This window comes from Osmia bicornis, chromosome 14 (assembly GCF_907164935.1).
Source record: "Osmia bicornis bicornis chromosome 14, iOsmBic2.1, whole genome shotgun sequence".
Taxonomy (NCBI): Eukaryota; Metazoa; Arthropoda; class Insecta; order Hymenoptera; family Megachilidae; genus Osmia; species Osmia bicornis.
In genome coordinates this window covers 8,352,767-8,373,736 of record NC_060229.1, presented here as the reverse complement: position 1 = coordinate 8,373,736, position 20,970 = coordinate 8,352,767, and the positions used below count along the sequence as shown (strand labels likewise).

The window sequence follows — 20,970 nt, the reverse complement described above, 5'->3', positions numbered from 1 at the left end:
TCAACATCCGTATTGAACGCGTTTCGGCACGGGACAGCCGAGTACGTGTGAATTTAATCAAACTTCATCCGCGACTTTTTCGAAAACAAAGCACATCAGTATAACTACTTACCTATGTAGGGGCTTAAATGCCAATTGCCACGTTCATTGTTCTAAAATTATGACACGTTGTGACCTTTATTAGTTCGACTATTAATTTCGAAATCAATAAAATGCTAAAAATATTATTTTGCCACAATTTTAATTTAATTTTGTATTCCATATTACAAGGTTTTCATTATACAAATTTTACACTATCCCTCTGCACATTTTTTCAATACATATATGAAACTCTTTCGTTTAAACATTACACAGTTAACTTTAGCTCAATATTCTTGTATATGTTGCGTAAGTTTGGATCACGATTGACCCAGGCTCTGCTGTTCAAGAGTTAAAACGCTCCTGAATTTTTCTCGCTATCTATATTCCCACTATTTTGATACTTTCAACTTAACTTAATCTATATAAATACCAGTTATAAGCCAGGAAATAGTGACGGGAGAGTACAAGGTCTTCGTAACATTTTCATGATATAAAAAAGTTTATAAAAAGTTAATTTAGCCATTATGATTTTTCGGGATTACAAGGTATTGGTAATTTGATTGCCGTACTGACATTTAGTAAACATTACAATTTATATAAACATCATGATAACAGTCAAAGCATCTATACTACAGGGGATAGTCAAGTACATGTTCACTTAATCAAATTTCAAACGCAATTTTTTTCGAAAACGAAATCTCAATGTTAATCTCATGTTAATCTTTTTTTCTTACTTATTTTTATATACAGAATGTTCTATTTGAGGTAAATACGTTTGTGATGATCATATCTCTACAAAATATAGCGACAGTTAATTCTGTATAACATTTAAAGTTTAATATTCACATTCTTAAGGGGAGAAGTTCCTATAAACGGCTTAATTTTGTATCAAGTTTTAGAAATATGTTGCAAAGAAACCAATGCGCTAATACTGTCGGAACGTTAAGGGTACTTTATTTAACATTATAAGAAACAAACAAAATTGTTACAACGGTAAAATTATGATAACTATAAAAGAAATAGAGCAATATCACAAATAAGTTTTTCATCGACCTGTAAAACTGCGCCGGTTGTAGCATCTCTGGTAGTTATCTAAAAGCGGCCAACAAAGTTCTTTTTCAATATATTTGACCATTGTAAGAATATGAATCTAAACTGATGCAACAAAGTTGCATATTTAAGAAATAACGGCACTTCAAACAAAAAAGTGTGATTCTCGCACAAAATTTGTACTTTATTTGCTAAAAAAAAAAAATGGTTGAAATTAATAATTTGGTTAAACCTTTAGGTTCATGTTCTTAGGAATCGTATAAGCTAAAAGTGTGCAAAATTTGAAGTTGATTGGTCAAATAGTTTTAAAGTTATCACCGGCGCCAATTTTGAAAACAAGGTTTCGAGAGAAATACGTTTAAGGGGGGAGGGTCAAGTAAAATGAAAAAATTTCACGTTTTTTTTTGCTTAGAAAATTAATTTAATATCTGGAGAATGTGCTCTGAAAGTTTCAAACCGAAATTCGAAGTGTAAGTGTACCTACAACGTCGTTAAAGTGACGCGCTCCGAACGGTGCGGAGCGCATGGTCTATATTTAAACGCGTTTATCTCAAAACACCAAATTTTACGCGCCGTGCAATGTAGCTCAGCCATTTCTCAACCGATTCTTATGAAATTTGGCACGAATATTCCTTAATATATTCTCCTTTGCATGAACCTACAGGCTTGTTTTTAAATTGAAAGAAACAATGTTTATAACCATTTATATATAACAAAATCTGGTGATTTTTCTTCAAAGTGCCACAGAATTTGTAATTTTTGAAATTTTTTTTTACATTTAGGTTCATGCAAAGCATATTATCATATTTTAACAAAAAACTTCGGGGTTTTTCATTTTCTGTAGGCAGCACGGCGCATTTTCGAGAAGCAAACTTCAATCGACTGCAGCTCCGCCATTTTTCAACATTTTTGTAACCATAAAATTTATATATACTCATCAAATGCCATATAATAACATGCCGTTGACCGTTAATAAAAAACCTTATACCCTCTTCACAATAAATTCAAGAAAAAACGCCTGTTTACTTGACCCTCCCCCCTTAAAGTTGCTCGGTAAGTGTGCTTCGCGATCGGAGGCGCGCTGATTTATCGGGCCATAGTATCGATACAAAGTTGAATTTTGGTCTATTTTGAGAATCCATTTTTGAAATGTTGTCAGATACTCCTGAGTCAGCTATTTTTTCTTTAAACGTTAGAAACCAGGCATCTGGTTAATACCGAATTCCTAGTTCCTTCAAACACTTCCTGTCATAAATTACTTTCACCAAAATCCTAGACTTTCTCTTTTCCTACTCCTCTGTACAAAACCCTTATAGTTTTCCCCTTAAGCTTCTCCTCGTTTTCTCAACCTCCGGTTTTCAGCAGAAAGTTTTCGAACTCCGTTCCGAACACATCGTCTTGTAAAATAAAGATCATTTTGCTAACACATATAATTATTCTTGTGATTGCTATCCTTCGGGTTCACGACACGAAATTTTTGGCATAGTCGGTAGGACACGTCGTTGGTGACAGAATAGTGAGGCTTTGTTAAAAGTGTTCTTCACCTGTGGATTTTTATCCTGACGGAAGACAACAGTGTCAAACCCGAGAGTCTACGAATCTAAACATCCATCACAGCGGAGGAAATCGACCACTGATACACTCAGGGACTTCTTCACTGGTAGACGACAAGTACACGATCGAATTTTGTTGCTTGATAATCACCTTTGCTACTTAGTATCATATCACAATGTCTCTGCCACCTTCCCCGGATGATCACTCAGACACAGCCAATTCATCCCATTTTCCAATTCAATTTCTATATAATTTAATTCCTAAAGAATTCACTGGTAATAGATTCGAGCTCGGGCAATTTATAGCCAATTGCAATAATGCAGACGAACTAGCTTCTGAAAGACAGAAAACCCCATTATTATATTTCATTCTTTTAAGAATTTCTGGAAATGCAAAAGAACAACTTGCTCTTCAAAATTTTCGCAATTGGGGAGAATTGAAAGAACAACTCAAAAGATTATACCAAGATAAAAAACATTATTGTCAAATAATGGAAGAGTTAAATAATAGTAGGCAACTAACTTCTGAGAGCATCAACGTTTTTTATCAAAGATTATTAACATTGTCATCAAGGGCACTTAGTGCAATACAGCAATACGCGTCTGACCCTTTAGAAATACCGGGAAAGAAAAAATCCGTAGAAGAGTAAACTTTAAATCGTTTCGTTTATCACAGTCACCCACAAATCTCTCAGATGCTCAGGTGGATCTTTCGGATGCTCATTTCATAAACATATATATGAATGGATTTGGAATAAAATGCTCTACATTTTTTGTCATTACATAAATATAAATAAGTTGTAAAATAATGTTATAAACATTTTTTTTGTTATAAACAAATGGTATTTTCGACAATCTGTTAACGCCATATTATTGTATATAAAAAACCATTAAATCCGCCCATTAGAAGTTTTCACGTATCTTCTTTGGTTTTCGAGATAGCAGTTTCAGGTCGAAACTTTGAGGGGTGGTTTCACCCCTTAAAGTCGCGTCTCAGCCGATATAAAAAAATACGTGTCCCTTATTTTTACCTGCTTAACAAATGTACGAAGTTTCATCAAAATCGAAGGGAGACACTTCGCGGCCTTTCCTTGTAAGTCCTCAAAAATCCGAAAATCAAAGTACGAACCTAATTGATCTCAAAGCTCGAACGGAAACTCTTATCGAAATCGAAGTAAAAAACCCCGAAATTCGTGAAGGTATTATTCCGGAATTAAAATTGCCAAAGGGCATTTATTTATCGAAAGCGATAACTAAAATCAACGAAAACAGTAAAGCTTACGCAACCATTTTGAATACGCGAGTAATAGATCAGAAAATAGAATCAATTTCTGTATGTTTAGAACAACTACCGCAAGAAACTACCTCTCTGTTATTAAATAATTCAAATACCTCTCAATCAAGTCGTAATGAGCTGTTAAGGGAAAACCTAAGGTTAGATCATTTGAATTTAGATGAAAGAACATCGGTTTTAGATATCTGCGTAGAATATAACGATATATTTCATTTATCGGAGGATATTTTAACTACAACGAATGCTATTGAACATGAAATTAACGTAACTGATCCGACTCCTATTTACACAAAATCTTATGGATATCCGGAAATCCATAAGAATGAAGTGAACAAACATATCAACAAAATGCTTAAACAGGGAATAATACGACCTTCAGTGTCCCCATGGTCAGCCCCCCTGTGGGTTGTCCCCAAAAAATTAGATTTTTCGGACGTTCGAAGGTGGAGAGTCGTGATTGACTATAGGCGTTTAAATGGAGTAACGGTCGGTGACGCTTTCCCACTGCCCAACATTGACGATATCCTAGACCAGGTAGGTCATTCGAAATATTTTACGACCCTAGATTTAGTCTCTGGTTTCCACCAAGTTCCAATGCGAGATTCTGACAAAGGGAAGACGGCTTTTTCGACAGCGTCGGGTCATTATGAGTTCACTAGAATGCCATTTGGGCTTAAAAACGCGCCTGCGACCTTCCAAAGGTTGATGAACGCGATTTTAACGGGATTACAAGGTCTCCAATGTTTTGTCTATATCGATGATTTCGTTATTTGCGCATCATCAATTCAAGAGCATACTATGAAATTAAGAGCAGTTTTCGATCGTCTCAGGAAAAATAATCTCAGATTGCAACCCGATAAATGTGAATTTATGCGACAAGAAGTGGTATATTTGGGTCATATTATATCAGGTAAAGGCGTGCAACCGAACCCAAGTAAGGTCAACGCCATTGCTAAATTTCCTACTCCTAAAAACCAGAAGGATATTAAAGTTTTCTTAGGTCTCGTTGGTTATTATAGAAAATTTATTAAAGATTTTGCGAGAATAGCTAAACCTTTAACAATTTTATTGCAAAAAGATACTCCTTTTGTATGGACTTCTGAACACTCTAATTCATTCGACGAATTCCGTCGAATACTAACTACACAACCGATCCTTCAATATCCTGATTTTAATAGAGAATTCCTTCTTACGACTGACGCTTCCAATTACGCGATACGTTCCGTATTAAGTCAAGGTACGATCGGGAAGGACCTTCCCGTGGCATATGCTTCTCGAACGTTAAATAAAGCTGAACAAAATGATAGCACTACGGAAAAAGAGCTACTTGCTATTGTGTGGAGCGTTAGACTTTTTCAGACCCTACCTATACGGCAGGCAGTTTACCATTATTACAGATCATAAACCATTGTCTTGGCTATTCAATTGCAAGGACCCGGGAAATCGACTAGTACGTTGGCGACTAAAATTGGAAGAATACAATTATAAAATAGTGTACAAGGCAGGGAAACTTAACTCAAATGCGGATGCACTGTCCCGTTATCCAGTAATAAATATTGTTCAGAATACCCATTCTTTCGAAAATTTCATAGAATTCCATTATAAGAATCTTGATATTCCTAAAATCAAATCCATCCCTTGCGACAAATTTAAATATTTTCCAAATGCATTGTTCTATTCGAAGGATTTGGACGATAATAATTTGTTCTCGGAAACGTTACGAAACGAATATGACATGTCCAGAATTACAGAACCCGATGAATTACACTCACTCATTAGACTTGTTAAAGATTCCCAGGTAACATATCTTTGCATTTGTAAGCCATTTCATTTTGATAAATTAGAATATAAGGAAGTATTTTATTCATTGCAAACTCTATATAAACATTTACAAGAAACCAATTATATTATATGTCTCGTTCTCAATGATAGTATTGTAGTCATGCTTGTCATGCTTCACATCACAACGTTCAGCGTATAATAACTCTGAATTTGGCGCTCTTCCATCGCCTACTTTTCCCTATTTATTCCTTTGATCTCATATTGTTTTGTTGTGCCGAAGCATCGAGAACGTTTTTTTTCGCATAGCGCTCAAAAATAAAAATAAATTGTAAGAAGGCCTTATCTAGAAGAATGCCTGACAAGAAGAAGAAGCGGTCGAGATCTCGATCACGAGAGGACCATCATTCTAAACGCAGATCTGACGAAAAATTCGAATCCTAACAAAAGTGGTAGAGTCTCTAGCGATTCTACAAAAAGAGCAGAATTTGCCAAGTCTACCTTCAGAAGATATAATCGGTAAGTAAAATCACTGATGTGATTGTCTCGCTCAGTATTCTCATCTTTCCACACGAAAGTTGAGAGGTAACACCCATACGGTCTTACCATAGTCCATACGACTTCAAAAATCAAAGAGATTACCATGGTCCATACGATCTTGAAAAGAATGTTATCGTGATTAAGTTCAACAAGAACGATATTATCACAATTGCACAACAAGTGCTACTTAATAATTCTTCCACTCCTTAATTTCACAGATGATGAAAATGAGGAGAATAATCCGAATATAAATGAAGAACTATTAGAAACCTCCGAGCTTGAGACATCAAAGAGTAGTACTCTGGAGATATTGGGAATAGATCCCAATGATTCCAAATTCAAGGAAGTTAAATATCATCCAGAGCTAAAGAATACTTGGCTGAAATGGAAAAATGAAGGTCTTCCAGAAAAGAATAAAAAACAAATTCTGGAACTCTATAATAGAAAAGGGGACTTCTACACCGAAGCCCCTAATTTGAATCTAGAAATAAGTCCATTACTCTCAGAAATTGCAAAAAACAGGGATCAGCATTTTATGGAAACGCAGAATTGTGTGGGCACGGCCATAGCTGCCTTAGGTGCTGCAGTCTCCATGTTAATAGAGCCTCCAGAAGACGGTTTAGATGAGGACACATTTACGGATTACATAAGCCATGCTGGTCAGATTTTGACTGATGTTTTTCATCAACAATCGGTGGCAAGAAAATCTTTTATCACGCCACAATTAAATAAAAGTGTCAAACCAATGGTGGACACGATGTTTTCTGACGAATGGCTTTATGGCGATAATCTCAAGGACAAAGTTAAAGATGCTAAAGAAATCGAAAAGGCTTGTGCAAATATCAAGGAGAAGCCTGTTCAAAAATATATACCTAAGACACGAGAGCAGGGAAACTGGAAATACCCACCTGCGGGATACCTGCGGGATATATTTTAAGCTGTATAAAGGGTTATAAAATTCCATTTGTGGAAACACCCGTTCAAAAAATTGCCCCTAAAGAGAAGGATCTTTCTTTCGAAGAAATAGAAAAAATACAAGGAGAAATTAATGAGCTCTTAAGGAAAGGTGCTACAGAGGAATGTAATGAATGTGATGGACAATTCATTTCCTCTTATTTTCTTGTCCCAAAACCCGATGGTACAAATCGTTTTATTTTTAATCTTAAAGAATTAAATAAATTTATCAGGCCTCCACATTTTAAAATGGAGGATATTAGATCCGCGTTAAGTCTGTTATCGCGAGGGGATTACATGAGTTCTTTAGACCTTAAAGATGCATATTTTTTAGTCTCCATCTACGAAGGTCACAGAAAATTTCTGAGATTTATATTCAAAAAGAAAATATTTCAATTCGTATGTCTACCTTTTGGATTATGCACTAGCCCATACGTTCTCACTAAGTTAATGAAACCGGTTATTAATAAATTAAGACTCCAAGGAATAGTAATGGTTTTATATTTGGATGATTTCTTATTTATCCATGAATCTAAAGTTATATGTGAAGAAAATGTAAAGAGAACAATTAAAACATTAGAATATTTAGGTTTTATCATAAACTATCAAAAGAGTTGTTTAGTTGCTAATCAGAAATGTAAATATCTAGGATTCATTATTGACTCAGTTAACTTTTCCTTGAATTTAACGAATAATAAGAAAAACCAAATAGTAGAACTAGTGAAAGAGTTTAAAATCGGGAAGCCATATAAAATTAGAAAATTTTCAAAATTTCTAGGTGTCTTAACAGCGGCATGTCCAGCCGTGGCTTATGGATTTATTCACTGCAAACGATTAGAAAGACAAAAATATTTAGCATTGAAACTTAATGGAGGGAATTACGAGGGAGTTATCTGTATAACTAAATTTATGCTACAAGATTTTGAGTGATGGAAGATAAATGCAGTTATTGGTTCGAACCCAATTAGAACGCAAAATTTTGTTATCGAAATCTTTTCTGATTCGTCCTTGACAGGTTGGGGTTGCTACTGTAATGGCTCAGAGGCCTTTGGGTTTTGGGACAAACAAGAAAAGAAAAATCATATTAATTATCTTGAGCTACTGGCTGCCTTCTTTGCAGTAAAATGCTTTGCGTCAAAATTATCGCAATGCGAAGAATTACTTAGATTAGATAACACTACGGCTATTTCTTATATTAATAGAGCCGGAGGTGTACAATTTTCACATCTTAGTGAGCTTTCTAGAAAAATTTGGAGTTGGTGCGAAGAGAGAAGCATATGGTTAAGAGCATCGTATATTCCTTCGAATGAAAATTTAGAAGCAGATAAAGCGTCACATAATGTCAATATAGATTCTGAATGGGAACTTTCTCAAAAAGCTTTTACACAAGTGGAAAAACAATTTGGTTCCTTTACAATAGATTTATTTGCATCTAGATTGAATAAGAAATGTAAAAGATTTTACTCTAGATTCCCAGATCCGGAGGCAGAAGCTGTAAATGCTTTTACTATATCATGGAAAAATGAAAATTTTTATGCTTTTCCTCCCTTCGCACTTATCCTACAAACATTAAGAAAAATAATTAACGATAAAGCAATCGGTATTATCGTAGTACCCTCATGGCCCACGCAACCGTGGTATCCTCTTTTTACATCACTCCTCATAGAACCCGCCATTATATTTAAACCTAATTGCACGCTATTAATATCTCCTTACAGAGACGAGAGTCACCCGCTAGCATCCCGCCTTTCGTTAGTGGCAGGCAGGTTATCAGGGCAGCTTTTTCGAGAAAAGGATTAACAGAAGAAGCCATAGATGTGATGCTTGATTCTATCGCAAAAGCGACTTTAAAACAATACGAATGTTGTTTAAAACGCTGGTGGGAATTTACTCATTTAAGAAATTTAGATATGTTTAGTGCAAAAACGACAGATATTATTATTTTTCTAAATATTCTTTTTAAAGGTGGTGCAAGTTATAGTACATTAAATACTACTCGTTCCACAATCTCCTTAATTTCAGGATATGATATTCATAGAGATGGGTTAATTCATCGTTTTTTAAAAGGAGTATTTAAACGAAGACCTATCAAACCAAAATATGCTACAACGTGGGACGTAACCCCGGTGCTTAGTTACATTGAAAAGTTACATCCTCTTAAACAATTGAAATTAAGGGACGCGGTTGAAAAAGTGGCAACTTTATTAGCTCTGACAACAGCTCAAAGATTACAAACTTTAGCGTTAATAAATATCGATAATATAGAAATAAATAGCTCGGGAATAAGTATTAAGATTACAGAACAGATTAAAACATCAAAACCCGGAGCTTTTCAACCTGAGTCAGTATTACCATTTTTTAAAGAGAAACCAGGATTATGTGTAGCATCTTTTTTTTTTTTTTTTTGTTTCTGTTGGAAGAGGAAATGCGTTTGCGCACGCGCGGGTTGATCTCCTTTCGGCATTATGTGTAGCGTCTGCAATCTTAGACTATATAGATTATACCAAAGCATTAAGAAGTAGCGATTCTAAAAATTTATTTATTGCAACGGTGAAACCGTTTGGCAAGGTATCATCGCAAACTATTGGCCATTGGATTAAATCACTATTAGGTAAAGCTGGTATTGATACCGACCAATTCACGGCATATAGCACGCGACACGCAGCGGTATCTGCGGCTCATAAAAGAGGAGTAGATATCACAGCCATAAGCCGTAATGCAGGATGGGCACCAGGTTCTCAAACCTTTTTTAAGTTTTATAACAAACCGATTCAAGCCCCCAATGACCAGTTTGCGCGTGCAATTCTAAGTTAACAAAAATGTTACATATAATAAAATAAAGAACATAAACAATCAAAATAAGGAATTATCACTCATACTCTAAAAATCTACAATACTATCATTGAGAACGAGACATTTCATATAATCTTGATCAAACTTCGCCTTTGGCGGGCGAAGTTTGATCCTACGATTATACAGGGAACCTTTACATTCACGATGTCAGTATTAACAACAAAAATATTAAAAACACGAATCTTCAAAGACACGAATATCACGCCCATTATTCTAAATACTGAACGAATTACTCCCAAATCGCAGGACGAAATCACAAGAATCCTACAAGAAAATCATGATTCAAAAGTAGCTGGCCATTCCGGTTTCCTTAGATCATATAGAAGAATTAAAGAGTATTATAAATGGCATGCCATGAAGAAGGATATAAAAAATTATATAAAGAAGTGCCCATCGTGTCAGGTCAACAAAACTAATTTCCGACCCTCGAAGACCCCGATGGAAATTACAACTACTTCCAGTAAACCGTTCGAAAGACTTGCCATCGACATTGTCGGACCTCTACCTCAGACCATAAATAATAACCGTTACATCCTAACTATGCAAGATGACCTAACCAAGTTTTCATATGCCGTGCCCATCCAGAATCATGAAGCGCAAACTGTCGCCACAGAACTCTCTAAATTCATAACTTTATTCGGAATCGCTAAGACTATACTTATTGATCAAGGAACAGATTTTATGTCACAACTAATGAAGAATCTGACCAAATTATTCAACACCAAACACTTATTATCTTCTCCCTATCACCCCCAGACAAACGGAGCTTTGGAAAGATCACATTTAACCCTAAAAGATTACCTGAAGCATTACATTCATAATCGAGTTCATAATCTTCGCAATGCTAGTCTACAATACGCACGTGCATAAATCAACCGGCTTCACGCCGTATGAAACACTCTTTGGAAGTAAAGCACACCTACTCAGTAATATAACACAGGAACCAACATTAACTTATTCCTGTGACGATTATATAGTTAACCTAAAGCAAAAACTAAATTACACACAAAAGATAGCAAGAGACAATTTGATAGAGGCTAAAACCAAGTCAAAAGCTTATTATGATAACAAAATCGTTTCCCATAGTTACAAAGTTGGCGATTTAGTGTATGTCCTAAGCAAACAAACCACTATAGGACTAAATAAAAAACTCTCACCAAATTATAAGGGTCCATACAAAATAATAAAAATTAATTCAAATAGCACTGTCCAAATTTAAAAAAACAGAAAATTAATAACTTACCATACTAACCTACTGAAACCATCTGTTTCAGGAGATGGGGACGAATAAAAACTAACACCTTCTATTCACACTATTAATGCTAGTAATACCCATCCTTATTATTCCTAATCATGCTCACGTAGTTAACAAACCCTATTACGAAATTTTCCATTTAAATGACCATATGGGATTATATTACAACCAAATAGGAAGCATAAAATTATCAAATTCTGAATACATTTTATTAACTCATATTAATCTCACAAATGCAGATCAAAAGCACGACCTATTATTTAGACTTTATACAAGATCTTTGACTATGTGTACCCACAGTCCCAAACAAGCTACATATAACAACAACGCTTATTTCTGTCAGAGCTCTCTCGAAAATATACACTCGCGTATCATAACAATCAAAGGTAAAATTGAAACCATAAAACATATGTCAGGTAATCAACCGAACGTAGGAAAGAGAGTATTTAAAAGAGGATTATTTGACGGCGCATCTCATGCTTTACGCTGGTTATTCGGCACTCCTAACGCTGAGGACGCCAAATTTTACAAAGAAGCAATAGATTCAATTGTTCACGAAAATAGAAACGTCCATTTACTAATAAAACAGCAAATTGCGATTATAAGCAACACTAAGAATCCGAGGTGAATAAACGACACTTGTTGTTTCAAGATCGCCAACACAAACGTCAACACCGGACACATAACGAGAAGGCAATTATCCAAACTCCTGGAAGAAGAGGACCGATCCAGATTAGAAGAAAGAGCATTCGACCCTCTGCCAGTCTATTCTACCGATGGTTGGCGGCGAGACGACCCTTCAACCAGACGTGTTGGTCAACACGGACTAAGAAGATCAATATCCCGTGCACCTTCAATAAACATGGATTGACCCAATTGCGAGTCCCCGAAAAAGAAACACTTGTAATCATATAGTTCAACCCAATCTTTTATTGTTTGTTCAATGTTAAAGTAGTATTAGTGTAGGTATAAATGTATAGGATTAATAATTGCTGTTACTTTCAATTTCTCTAGATTTAATGATATTTACTCTTAGGATTAATCGACTATCTAAACACAAACAAATATTCACATTCTAAGTATTAATCTTCATCCTGTTAACTTATGCTTTATGATATTATTTTTTTATTTTTTTTTTATATAGAACCTAACCATGTAAAGTAGTTTTAAAATTTTGTGAAAAGCGTTCATGAATATTTTAGAAATTAGTAGGTATTTGTATTACTTCGAAATTTCCTGTATCGTTCACATACTAGTAGAAAAGAGTTAGCATAAAATTTAATTAATTTACGTTTTGAGAAACCGTAAATTAAACGTTAGAAACCAGGCATCTGGTTAATACCGAGTTCCTAGTCCCTTCAAACACTTCCTGTCATAAATTACTTTCACCAAAATCCTAGACTATCTCTTTTCCCACTCCTCTGTACAAAACCCTTATAGTTTTCCCCTTAAGCTTCTCCTCGTTTTCTCAACCCCCGGTTTTCAGCAGAAAGTTTTCGAACTCCGTTCCGAACGCATCGTCTTGTAAAATAAAGATCATTTTGCTAACACAAATAATTATTCTTGTGATTGTTATCCTTCGGGTTCACGACAATGTTTTAAAAGCGATTTATGAAAAAAAAATTTTTTCGATTTTTCGATTGTTTTATAGGGTCTTCTCCCCTTAAGTTAAATAGTTTATATAAACTATTACATATTGTATATTGCATTTGAAAGCGATAAATGCAGACCTAGTACAGTAAATCCTCTTACATTGTCCCTATATTGCTCTGCCCACATCGTCCGTCGGTATCTTCCTACGCCTATGGAATCAGTCACGCAACAGGAACATGGCTTCTTTGATGAGAGTTCAGAGCTCTTTAGTTTATAATAAAGCAATATAATTTTATTAATTTTACTTTCTTTACTGACAAATTTGGGTCATATTTTCTTATTTTATATATAAATTCATATTTACAAATTTTTCGGTTGCTACGGCTCTCATTCTATCCTTCTCTTTTACGACTCGTCGCCAGCGATCAGAAGTAGTCACGAGACTCGAGAAATAGTGTCTTCTCTATCCATATTGTGTACTTTCGCTTCCTAGCTTAGGGATAATGTGGGAGAATTTACTGTATTCGTAGTTACACGGTTCAATTCAAATGTGACTGCCCGTATAGAATTGCCTGTATCGAAGCTTGACGAGTTTTCAACTCCTACAGCCCTCTCGGTGGCAGTATAACGAGAGTCTGCTGTATAGGGTCAAGTTATTTAGAATCACGCCCGCCGTCCCTCAACATATTTCAAGGTTATTGAAATTAGTAAAGTAGTGAGAATGCCCTTGTATCAATATTTATAAAATATTTTACATAAGGTATTAAAACATTATTAAATAACAGATAGTCCGACAACAAATTTTTATTTTCTTTAATACTACTCTATAACCTTGAAGAACCCGTACCTTGAATTTAATACAATTTCTTTTTATGTTCAAATAATAAAAAAAAATTGCTCATATCCTTTTTCTGATTACTTAGTTATTTAAAATATATTTTAATTATTTATTTATAAGTACCAGTGCGTTTGGTACGAGTTGGGATATGTGATCAATTTATTTATAATTAACAATTTATCAATTGTAGTAAATGCAACATATACATAAAATGAATGTAGAATATTCTCAAATAATTTTGTTTTTAGAAATATATTGAGATGCAAAATAGAACTATATTGTTACTTCATAATTAGCTGAAGTAAATTGGTTACAAATTATATCAAGTATATCTGATTTTATAGAATATTTATAGTTCACTAAAATAGTAAATAATTTGAAAATCTTTTATATATATTTCTCATTGCTTATTTAATATATATTTGTATAATTAGACATCATTTATATTAATGAAAGAGAAATTGCTAAGGTACGATTTAGACAACGCTCTCTTAATAATATTTATACCAAAATATTTTCACTAATAAACAATTTCATTGACAAATGTAAATTTCTTATTCAACTAATTATTCTTTAGTTTGAATATTAATTAATAATATTTGACACATATAGTTCAAAACATAATTAATAAATTTTTAACAAGTTAATAAAACAATATAATAAGCATAACAATATTAAAATCAACATCATAAACTTTTATTTGAAAATTTTACTATAATTTTGAAATATAATAAATTGAAAAATAAATAAAATTAAAAAATTTAAATAATACATACGTATTTTCAGAACTGCATACAAGACACCATTAACTTGCACAAAAGTTATAATGTACAGCCTTCAAAAATCATTGGCTCACAATGAATTGACGAACCGTGGATATTTTGTTAGGACTGTTTGATCTCACGTTTGAATGATAACTGCGACTAAAAAACAGTTCCCGTGCTTTTTTGTTAGGAATCAGACCTTATCATCAGAAGCTTAGATGGTTGGTAGCTACGATCAGTTGCTGTATTATGAAAGGGGAATCACATTAATATCGTAACAAACTGTAATTAATTGTTCCTTGCAATACAAAGGACATATTATAGAAGGACGAATTGTACAATCAGTTGGAGAATGATGCTATATACAGTGTTGTGAACTAATTTTAAAATTCCTCGTCAGATTACTACAAATAAAGAAACAAAGGACGTTTAAATACGTAATTAGTTTATTCATAAACAATTCTTTTGATTAATATGTAGTGTCCAGGATGGATGATTTAAATGAGAACCAATGGCATAGCTAAAATTTTTTCCTGCGATGGGCCAGGTCGTTTAAGCTTAAACAATGTAAAGAGTTTAATATTTTGCATTTTACAAGATTTAATGAGAGAATCTTACAATATTAGAATTGGAGAGTTTAAGAATTTTACAATTTTATAATTTTGCAATCTTACAATTAGAATATTAAATCTTGCAATCTTGGAATCTTGAAAGTTTGGAAATTTAGAACCTTAAAATCTTATTGTTAGAATAGTGAGGCGGCAGTTCACACGGGAGGGGGAGTACACCAATGATGGCAACCATAAAATATTTTGATGACCTTCATTTTAAAAAAGCCAAGAGGGAGACGGATTAAACCGACCAGTTAGAAATTATTAAAATAGTATTATTACTTTTCTCACCTAAGAAATTTCCAAATTATTTATCCTCACTTATGCTTTCAAGATTAATACCGAAGAAGTGATTTTGGTTTAATACAGATATGTATTTAGGAAAAGGCATTAGAAATGAATTATTATGTATGAAGGTACAGTGGCTCGGAAAAGTATTCGAACCCTCTTTAAAACAGAATACCTCATTTAAAATTGGACTAAATGACTTGAGGTTTTTTGAGAAGTTATACAAATTAATTTACTAAGATATGTGCTTTGGTCGTTTTAAAAAATTACAATTTGTTGAAATCGTGAAAGAAAATAGTGAAGGGTAATTTTTCAACTTTTTTATGTGAGCCTATAATGAAAATTTAAAATATGTCTTTCGTAAATTCAAATAGGTTATGTGTGTGCTGAAAATTTCATCGAGATCGGTCAATGCACTTAGAAATTATAAGTAATTAAAATTTCCGAAAATCGCAACTTTTCACCTAATAACGTGACTAGTTCCGTTAGATTAATTTGGATAACTTCTCAAAAAACGTCAAGTCATGTGGTCCAATTTTAAATGAGGTATTCTGTTTTAAAGGGTGTCCGAATACTTTTCCGAGCTACTGTATATATTGATGGTTTTGAATTCACTGAAAAAAATTACCTTGAAAAAAATAATCTTATCGTTACATGTGCCCCTTAAAGTAGTGTAGAGAACTTCTTCCATCAAATTATATTGTAAATGATGCAGTAATTATGTAAATTGCAAAATTAAATTATAAATAATGGAAATATTTAAGTGTTCCTATTTAAATGGCCTATAATGGAAATAAAAAAGGCTATAAGTGTCAAAATTAAAGTTCTGAAGAAAACAATTTTTTGTTTACCAAAATATTGTGTTCTTTTTTTCATTTATTAGAAATGTTATCAACTATAACAAGACTTTCATAAGTAAACTTCCATTTTATGAAAAAAAAAAATTCTTTTTAAAATGGGACTTGTAGCCTTTTTTATTTCCACTTTTAATTACATTTTTTTTGTAAAGTATAAACAAGATGCCAAATAAAACCGAACTGTTTCTTTAAAAGGAGTATATATGATACATAGCTTGTAACTGGAAATAACAAAAAATATCAATATTGTAGCGCGCATGTGTCCGCACGATCGGCGGATCACGTGACTGATCATAACCGGAAGGGGAAAGTCGTCGGTTGATCTCATGCCATGCGTTCAACGTGCGATTATAATGCGTTTTTTTTTCTTTTATTACTTTTGTATTTTTCCTTTTATAAATATATTATATATACATAATCTAAATTCGATGTGTAAGTTTCATCCACGCAAACCAACAAATATAAACTTTAAAATATATTCATTTTTAAATTCTTTAATTCATGATGCTAATTCAGTATATATAATCCCTGGATTTTGTTTAATAGAAATTTTGCATCAATTTAATTTATTGCATTGAGATCGACTTAAACGCTGTTTATCTTGTTGATCTTTTGAGTACATATACACCGCTCATTTGCCAAATCGCTTAACTCTAAAAAACAAAAAGTGGAGGAATTGATAAAGTATAAAAGATTAAGCATTAATCAAGTACATTAATACTGAAATTTTAAATAGTTCAGAAAGTGGATTTAATAACTTTGGTCTGTAAACGATTTATATGTCTTGAATTGCAGACCTTTCAATACAGAAAAGAGTCCCCCGTTACCTAGGGTCCGTTCCGTTTCACGCTTGAAGCGCATAGACTGCATAGAGAACCGTTCCGTTTCATTCAATGCACGCATCAGAATGCACAGAATTCCCCAGATTCCCACCACTTCTCGCGCATTAACCGTGCATCAGCTACCACAGCTCATTGTCAGACCTCAAGCGTTTGATGCGTAGTGGATGCTTTCGCGGAACATTTAAAAAAAGTTTGTTCTTGCAAGAAGATGGACAGACGATTAATTGAATTTCCAGTTATTTCTTCGGTAAAAACAACCTCTCTTCGCGTTTCGCCAACTATTAATACTAAATAAATTAATTCCAAATCAAAATTTACAAAAATATCTTTCAATTCATCTTCGCGGTCACTGATATTGGTAGTATCACTCAAATCAATACAATTGTTCAATTCTTCTTTTTCAATGTTTTTATTTAACAAAAATAACGTTAATGCAGGTAACGTTTTGTCACCCATGTAATCAGCCATTTTTTATTCGCATCAAATGTATAGAAAAGTGTTCCGTTTCCAAGCGCGCATCATCACGCATCATGCGCATTAACGAAACGGAACGATATCAATGCGCGCATCACATTGAATGCGATCCATGCGCTTAATGCGTGAAACGGAACGGACCCCTAGTAGCCAAGGACAATAGTTACACCGCCCGCTATCTATAGCAGGCACGTTCACCTCAGTGCGCCTTACGGGCACCTGAGTGCAGCCGAACTTGCGACGGGCGTATCTATCTACATTGCTGCGATTGTCAATCAGTAATGGGAGGCATCATCGCAATAATAGGCCCACCAACACATTTTATGAAGAACATACGATATCACGTGACACCTTAAAGTAAAGTTTACACGGAAATCTTGAACGTTCTTTGTCCTATACACGATGCTTTCTTGTAGACACATTAGAGTTGTAAATTGGATTAAGAAGTGAAAGATACCAATTCAGGTGCGTGATCTCGATAAACTTTGGAAAATACCCCACTATGTACTACTCTCAACGATTCACCCGAAACGAAAACGTACCTCGAGGTCATAGCAGTGGAAGTATAGGCATTGGTAGGCGATCAAGTCCGATTAACTATTTACTGAAGATCTCCGGTCTAGACGCACACGTTTGTCATTTTTATAAGAAATTGTATCTGCGTAAGAACGTTGCGTTTAATCAAAAGTGGCGAACACATACGATTCGACATATGCGTCAGATGCATGTAGGAAATTCCACGTTAAGAGGATTAAACTATTGTTATTCATTGTATTAGTATGAATAAGTCAGACGCATATAGGAAATTCCACATTAAGCATAATATTTGTCCGATAGACTGCAGAATTTTGTCTTATCCACTGAAGATTTTTGAAAAATGAATGGTGATATTTGTAATTTTCCACGTTTATGTATTGTTTTATATGTACACTCGCTATCAAATCTACCTTCCCACGGAAAAGTGGTGGTGTCCTGGGTTCTCGCCCTTCCCCGTAGACATCCCCGGATAGAATGACAATGTAGATGAGAGAAATAATAGAAGTCAGGTTGTGCGTAAACGTTTACGCGGAAATATTTGGATTGATATTTATTATTCATATTTCGCAGTTGTATGTATACTAAATCTTATAATATATAATAATTACAAATCATATTATTTTTTTTCTAACAAGTAAAGACACAGAAATGTTCTCCTCCGATCTTTATGAAACCTCGTGTGAGATATAAGAAAGTTGCTTAAAGACTGAGGTGAGGATGGAAAACGAGATCGCGTTACAGGACCATCGACGTAACTAAATCTGGCGAGTGAAGATTGTACCTTTAAAGTAAAAGAAATCCGCAGCATTGTACCACGTGACGAATAAAGTGAAGCAAAATTTAAGTGAAAAATAATTTTTAACAAAAAAAACATCCGACTTCGAAATGCACTAAAAAGCGTAAAATAATTTCTATTTCATTTATACCAATACTCCATAGCTATTAATAATATCGACTTAATCGTTAAATAGGATACCAAATACATTTCAAAGTTTTCGGAGGCGGCGCAAAATTAAAAACTTTTCCTCTACAAGGAAGATCCTAACTCGGGCGTCGGCAACCTATGATAAATCACCCATTTGATAATTTCAAGTAAACAATATTCAACGGGAATCAACAAACCCATTGCGAATTAACTATACTGCAGTTCACGAGTGACCGCACTTAACTCCCGTAGCTAGTGACCTACTGAGGTCTAGGGAGATTTTTAGTAGTGCGTGTGATTCCTCTTTACAGCTTGCTTCCTACTTTGCGTTCACATCGTTTTTTTTTTGCGACAAATAATAGGAATTTCATTGTATCGTGAAACTTTACAATATCATCACCGGTTATCAGTTATCGTACGTCATATATTTCTGCCCACCATTTATATCATCGCAAAGTATAATAAGAAGCAAGCTGTAGAGGGGAGTAACACACATTATTAAAAATCGCTCTAGACCTAGTGAGCGGCGCGAGTTAAGTATGGTGTCTTGTAAACTGCAGTATAGTGCATGTACATCAGGAGTGCTGCCAATTTCTCATACAATCGTTACAATTACAAATGTTTTCAGCCGGATCTATAATTTCTCTCTTACGACTTATTAATTATCTAGTTTGCCATACCGCAATCAAATCGTTATTGGCAGCATCGTTTGTTCGGGTATTTTTAATTTTGCGCCGCCTCCGAAAACTTTGAAATGTATTTGGTATCCTATTTAACGATTAAGTCGATATTATTAATAGCTATGGAATATTGGTATAAATGAAATAGAAATTATTTTACGCTTTTTAGTGCATTTCGAAGTCGGATGTTTTTTTTGTTAAAAATTATTTTATTTCACACTTTTTAGTGGAACTAGTAGTATTTGTAGGATAGTGTAAGGTGATTTTAGATTTCTGTTTCTTAGCTAATAACCATAAACCGAAAAAAAATTGACCGAATTTAAATTGTTAATAAACAACAAATTTCATAAATTTTTGCAAGTGGGATCATCGCGGATATACCTCCTACTAAATGTGAAAGGTTTCATCGCTATCGGCACATCCCTGCAGCATAAACGCCGGAAGATATAAATGAAGTATTACGTATTTTGCGATAAAAGTCATTAAGAATGAAACAATACAAAAATGTTTTTGCAGGACCAATTGGAATATATACTCTACAAGATGCAAGAAGTTTCGCTCCGATTGGTCTATCCGTCTCGGAGTAATCGGCGAACGTACGGCGTATCTATTAGTACGCGTATCTGACTATAGGTACAGCCAACACTCTGAATAATGACCAACTACGCTAAGTACTGGAAATTATCAAGGACAGCAACTTGTACTGTTCCCTCAGATATGAACAGACCACTCTATAGGTCGCAATTGGTTTCTGGGCAAGCCAGAGCTATGTGTAGTATAGGCCTTGTTCAAGGAGCTCCACTCCTCGCTAGCTCTTTACACTTGATAGGTGACTAAACCCACATATAGTGAACGCGTTGCGCACCATGAGTAAAAGGTCTGTAGATCCGTAGAAACTTGTACTTGTCGCTGTAAGGAATTTAATTTAGCATCGGCTACTCTGTCGCTATATCCCTACCTAAGTGGTTCAGCGCTGAGCAGCCGTAGCCTTTCCTCTATTGCTAAAGTGGTAGCTGCACTCGACCGAAGTCAAAGTCGAGCTGAGCATGGTCGAAACCAAACTGATTTATTTCCGCGTGGCACGCCTCTATTTATAGTCAGATTCTGCTGACCAAGCGCTTTTTTTCTATATAGAATTCCTTTTGATCTCTGGAATTCCCCATCACTTGTCTCTCAAGCACCCCTACTCCCTAATCTATGCG

The 20,970-nt window shown here is 34.4% G+C and overlaps 1 protein-coding gene across 2 annotated transcripts in view; it reads right to left on the bottom strand.

The window, feature by feature from the left end:
- LOC114881645 (cytochrome P450 6A1-like) overlaps positions 1–20,970 on the bottom strand; it is a 113,153-nt gene that overhangs the window by 47,776 nt on the left and 44,407 nt on the right. Inside the window, exon 1 of one of the 2 annotated variants that reach the window (XM_046288638.1) lies at positions 14,567–14,612. The exons of the other annotated variant lie outside the window; for it this stretch is intronic. The gene's annotated coding sequence lies outside the window, so the exon portion shown is untranslated. Of the gene's footprint in view, positions 1–14,566; positions 14,613–20,970 lie in introns of those variants that run through there. 2 annotated transcript variants of the gene reach the window in all.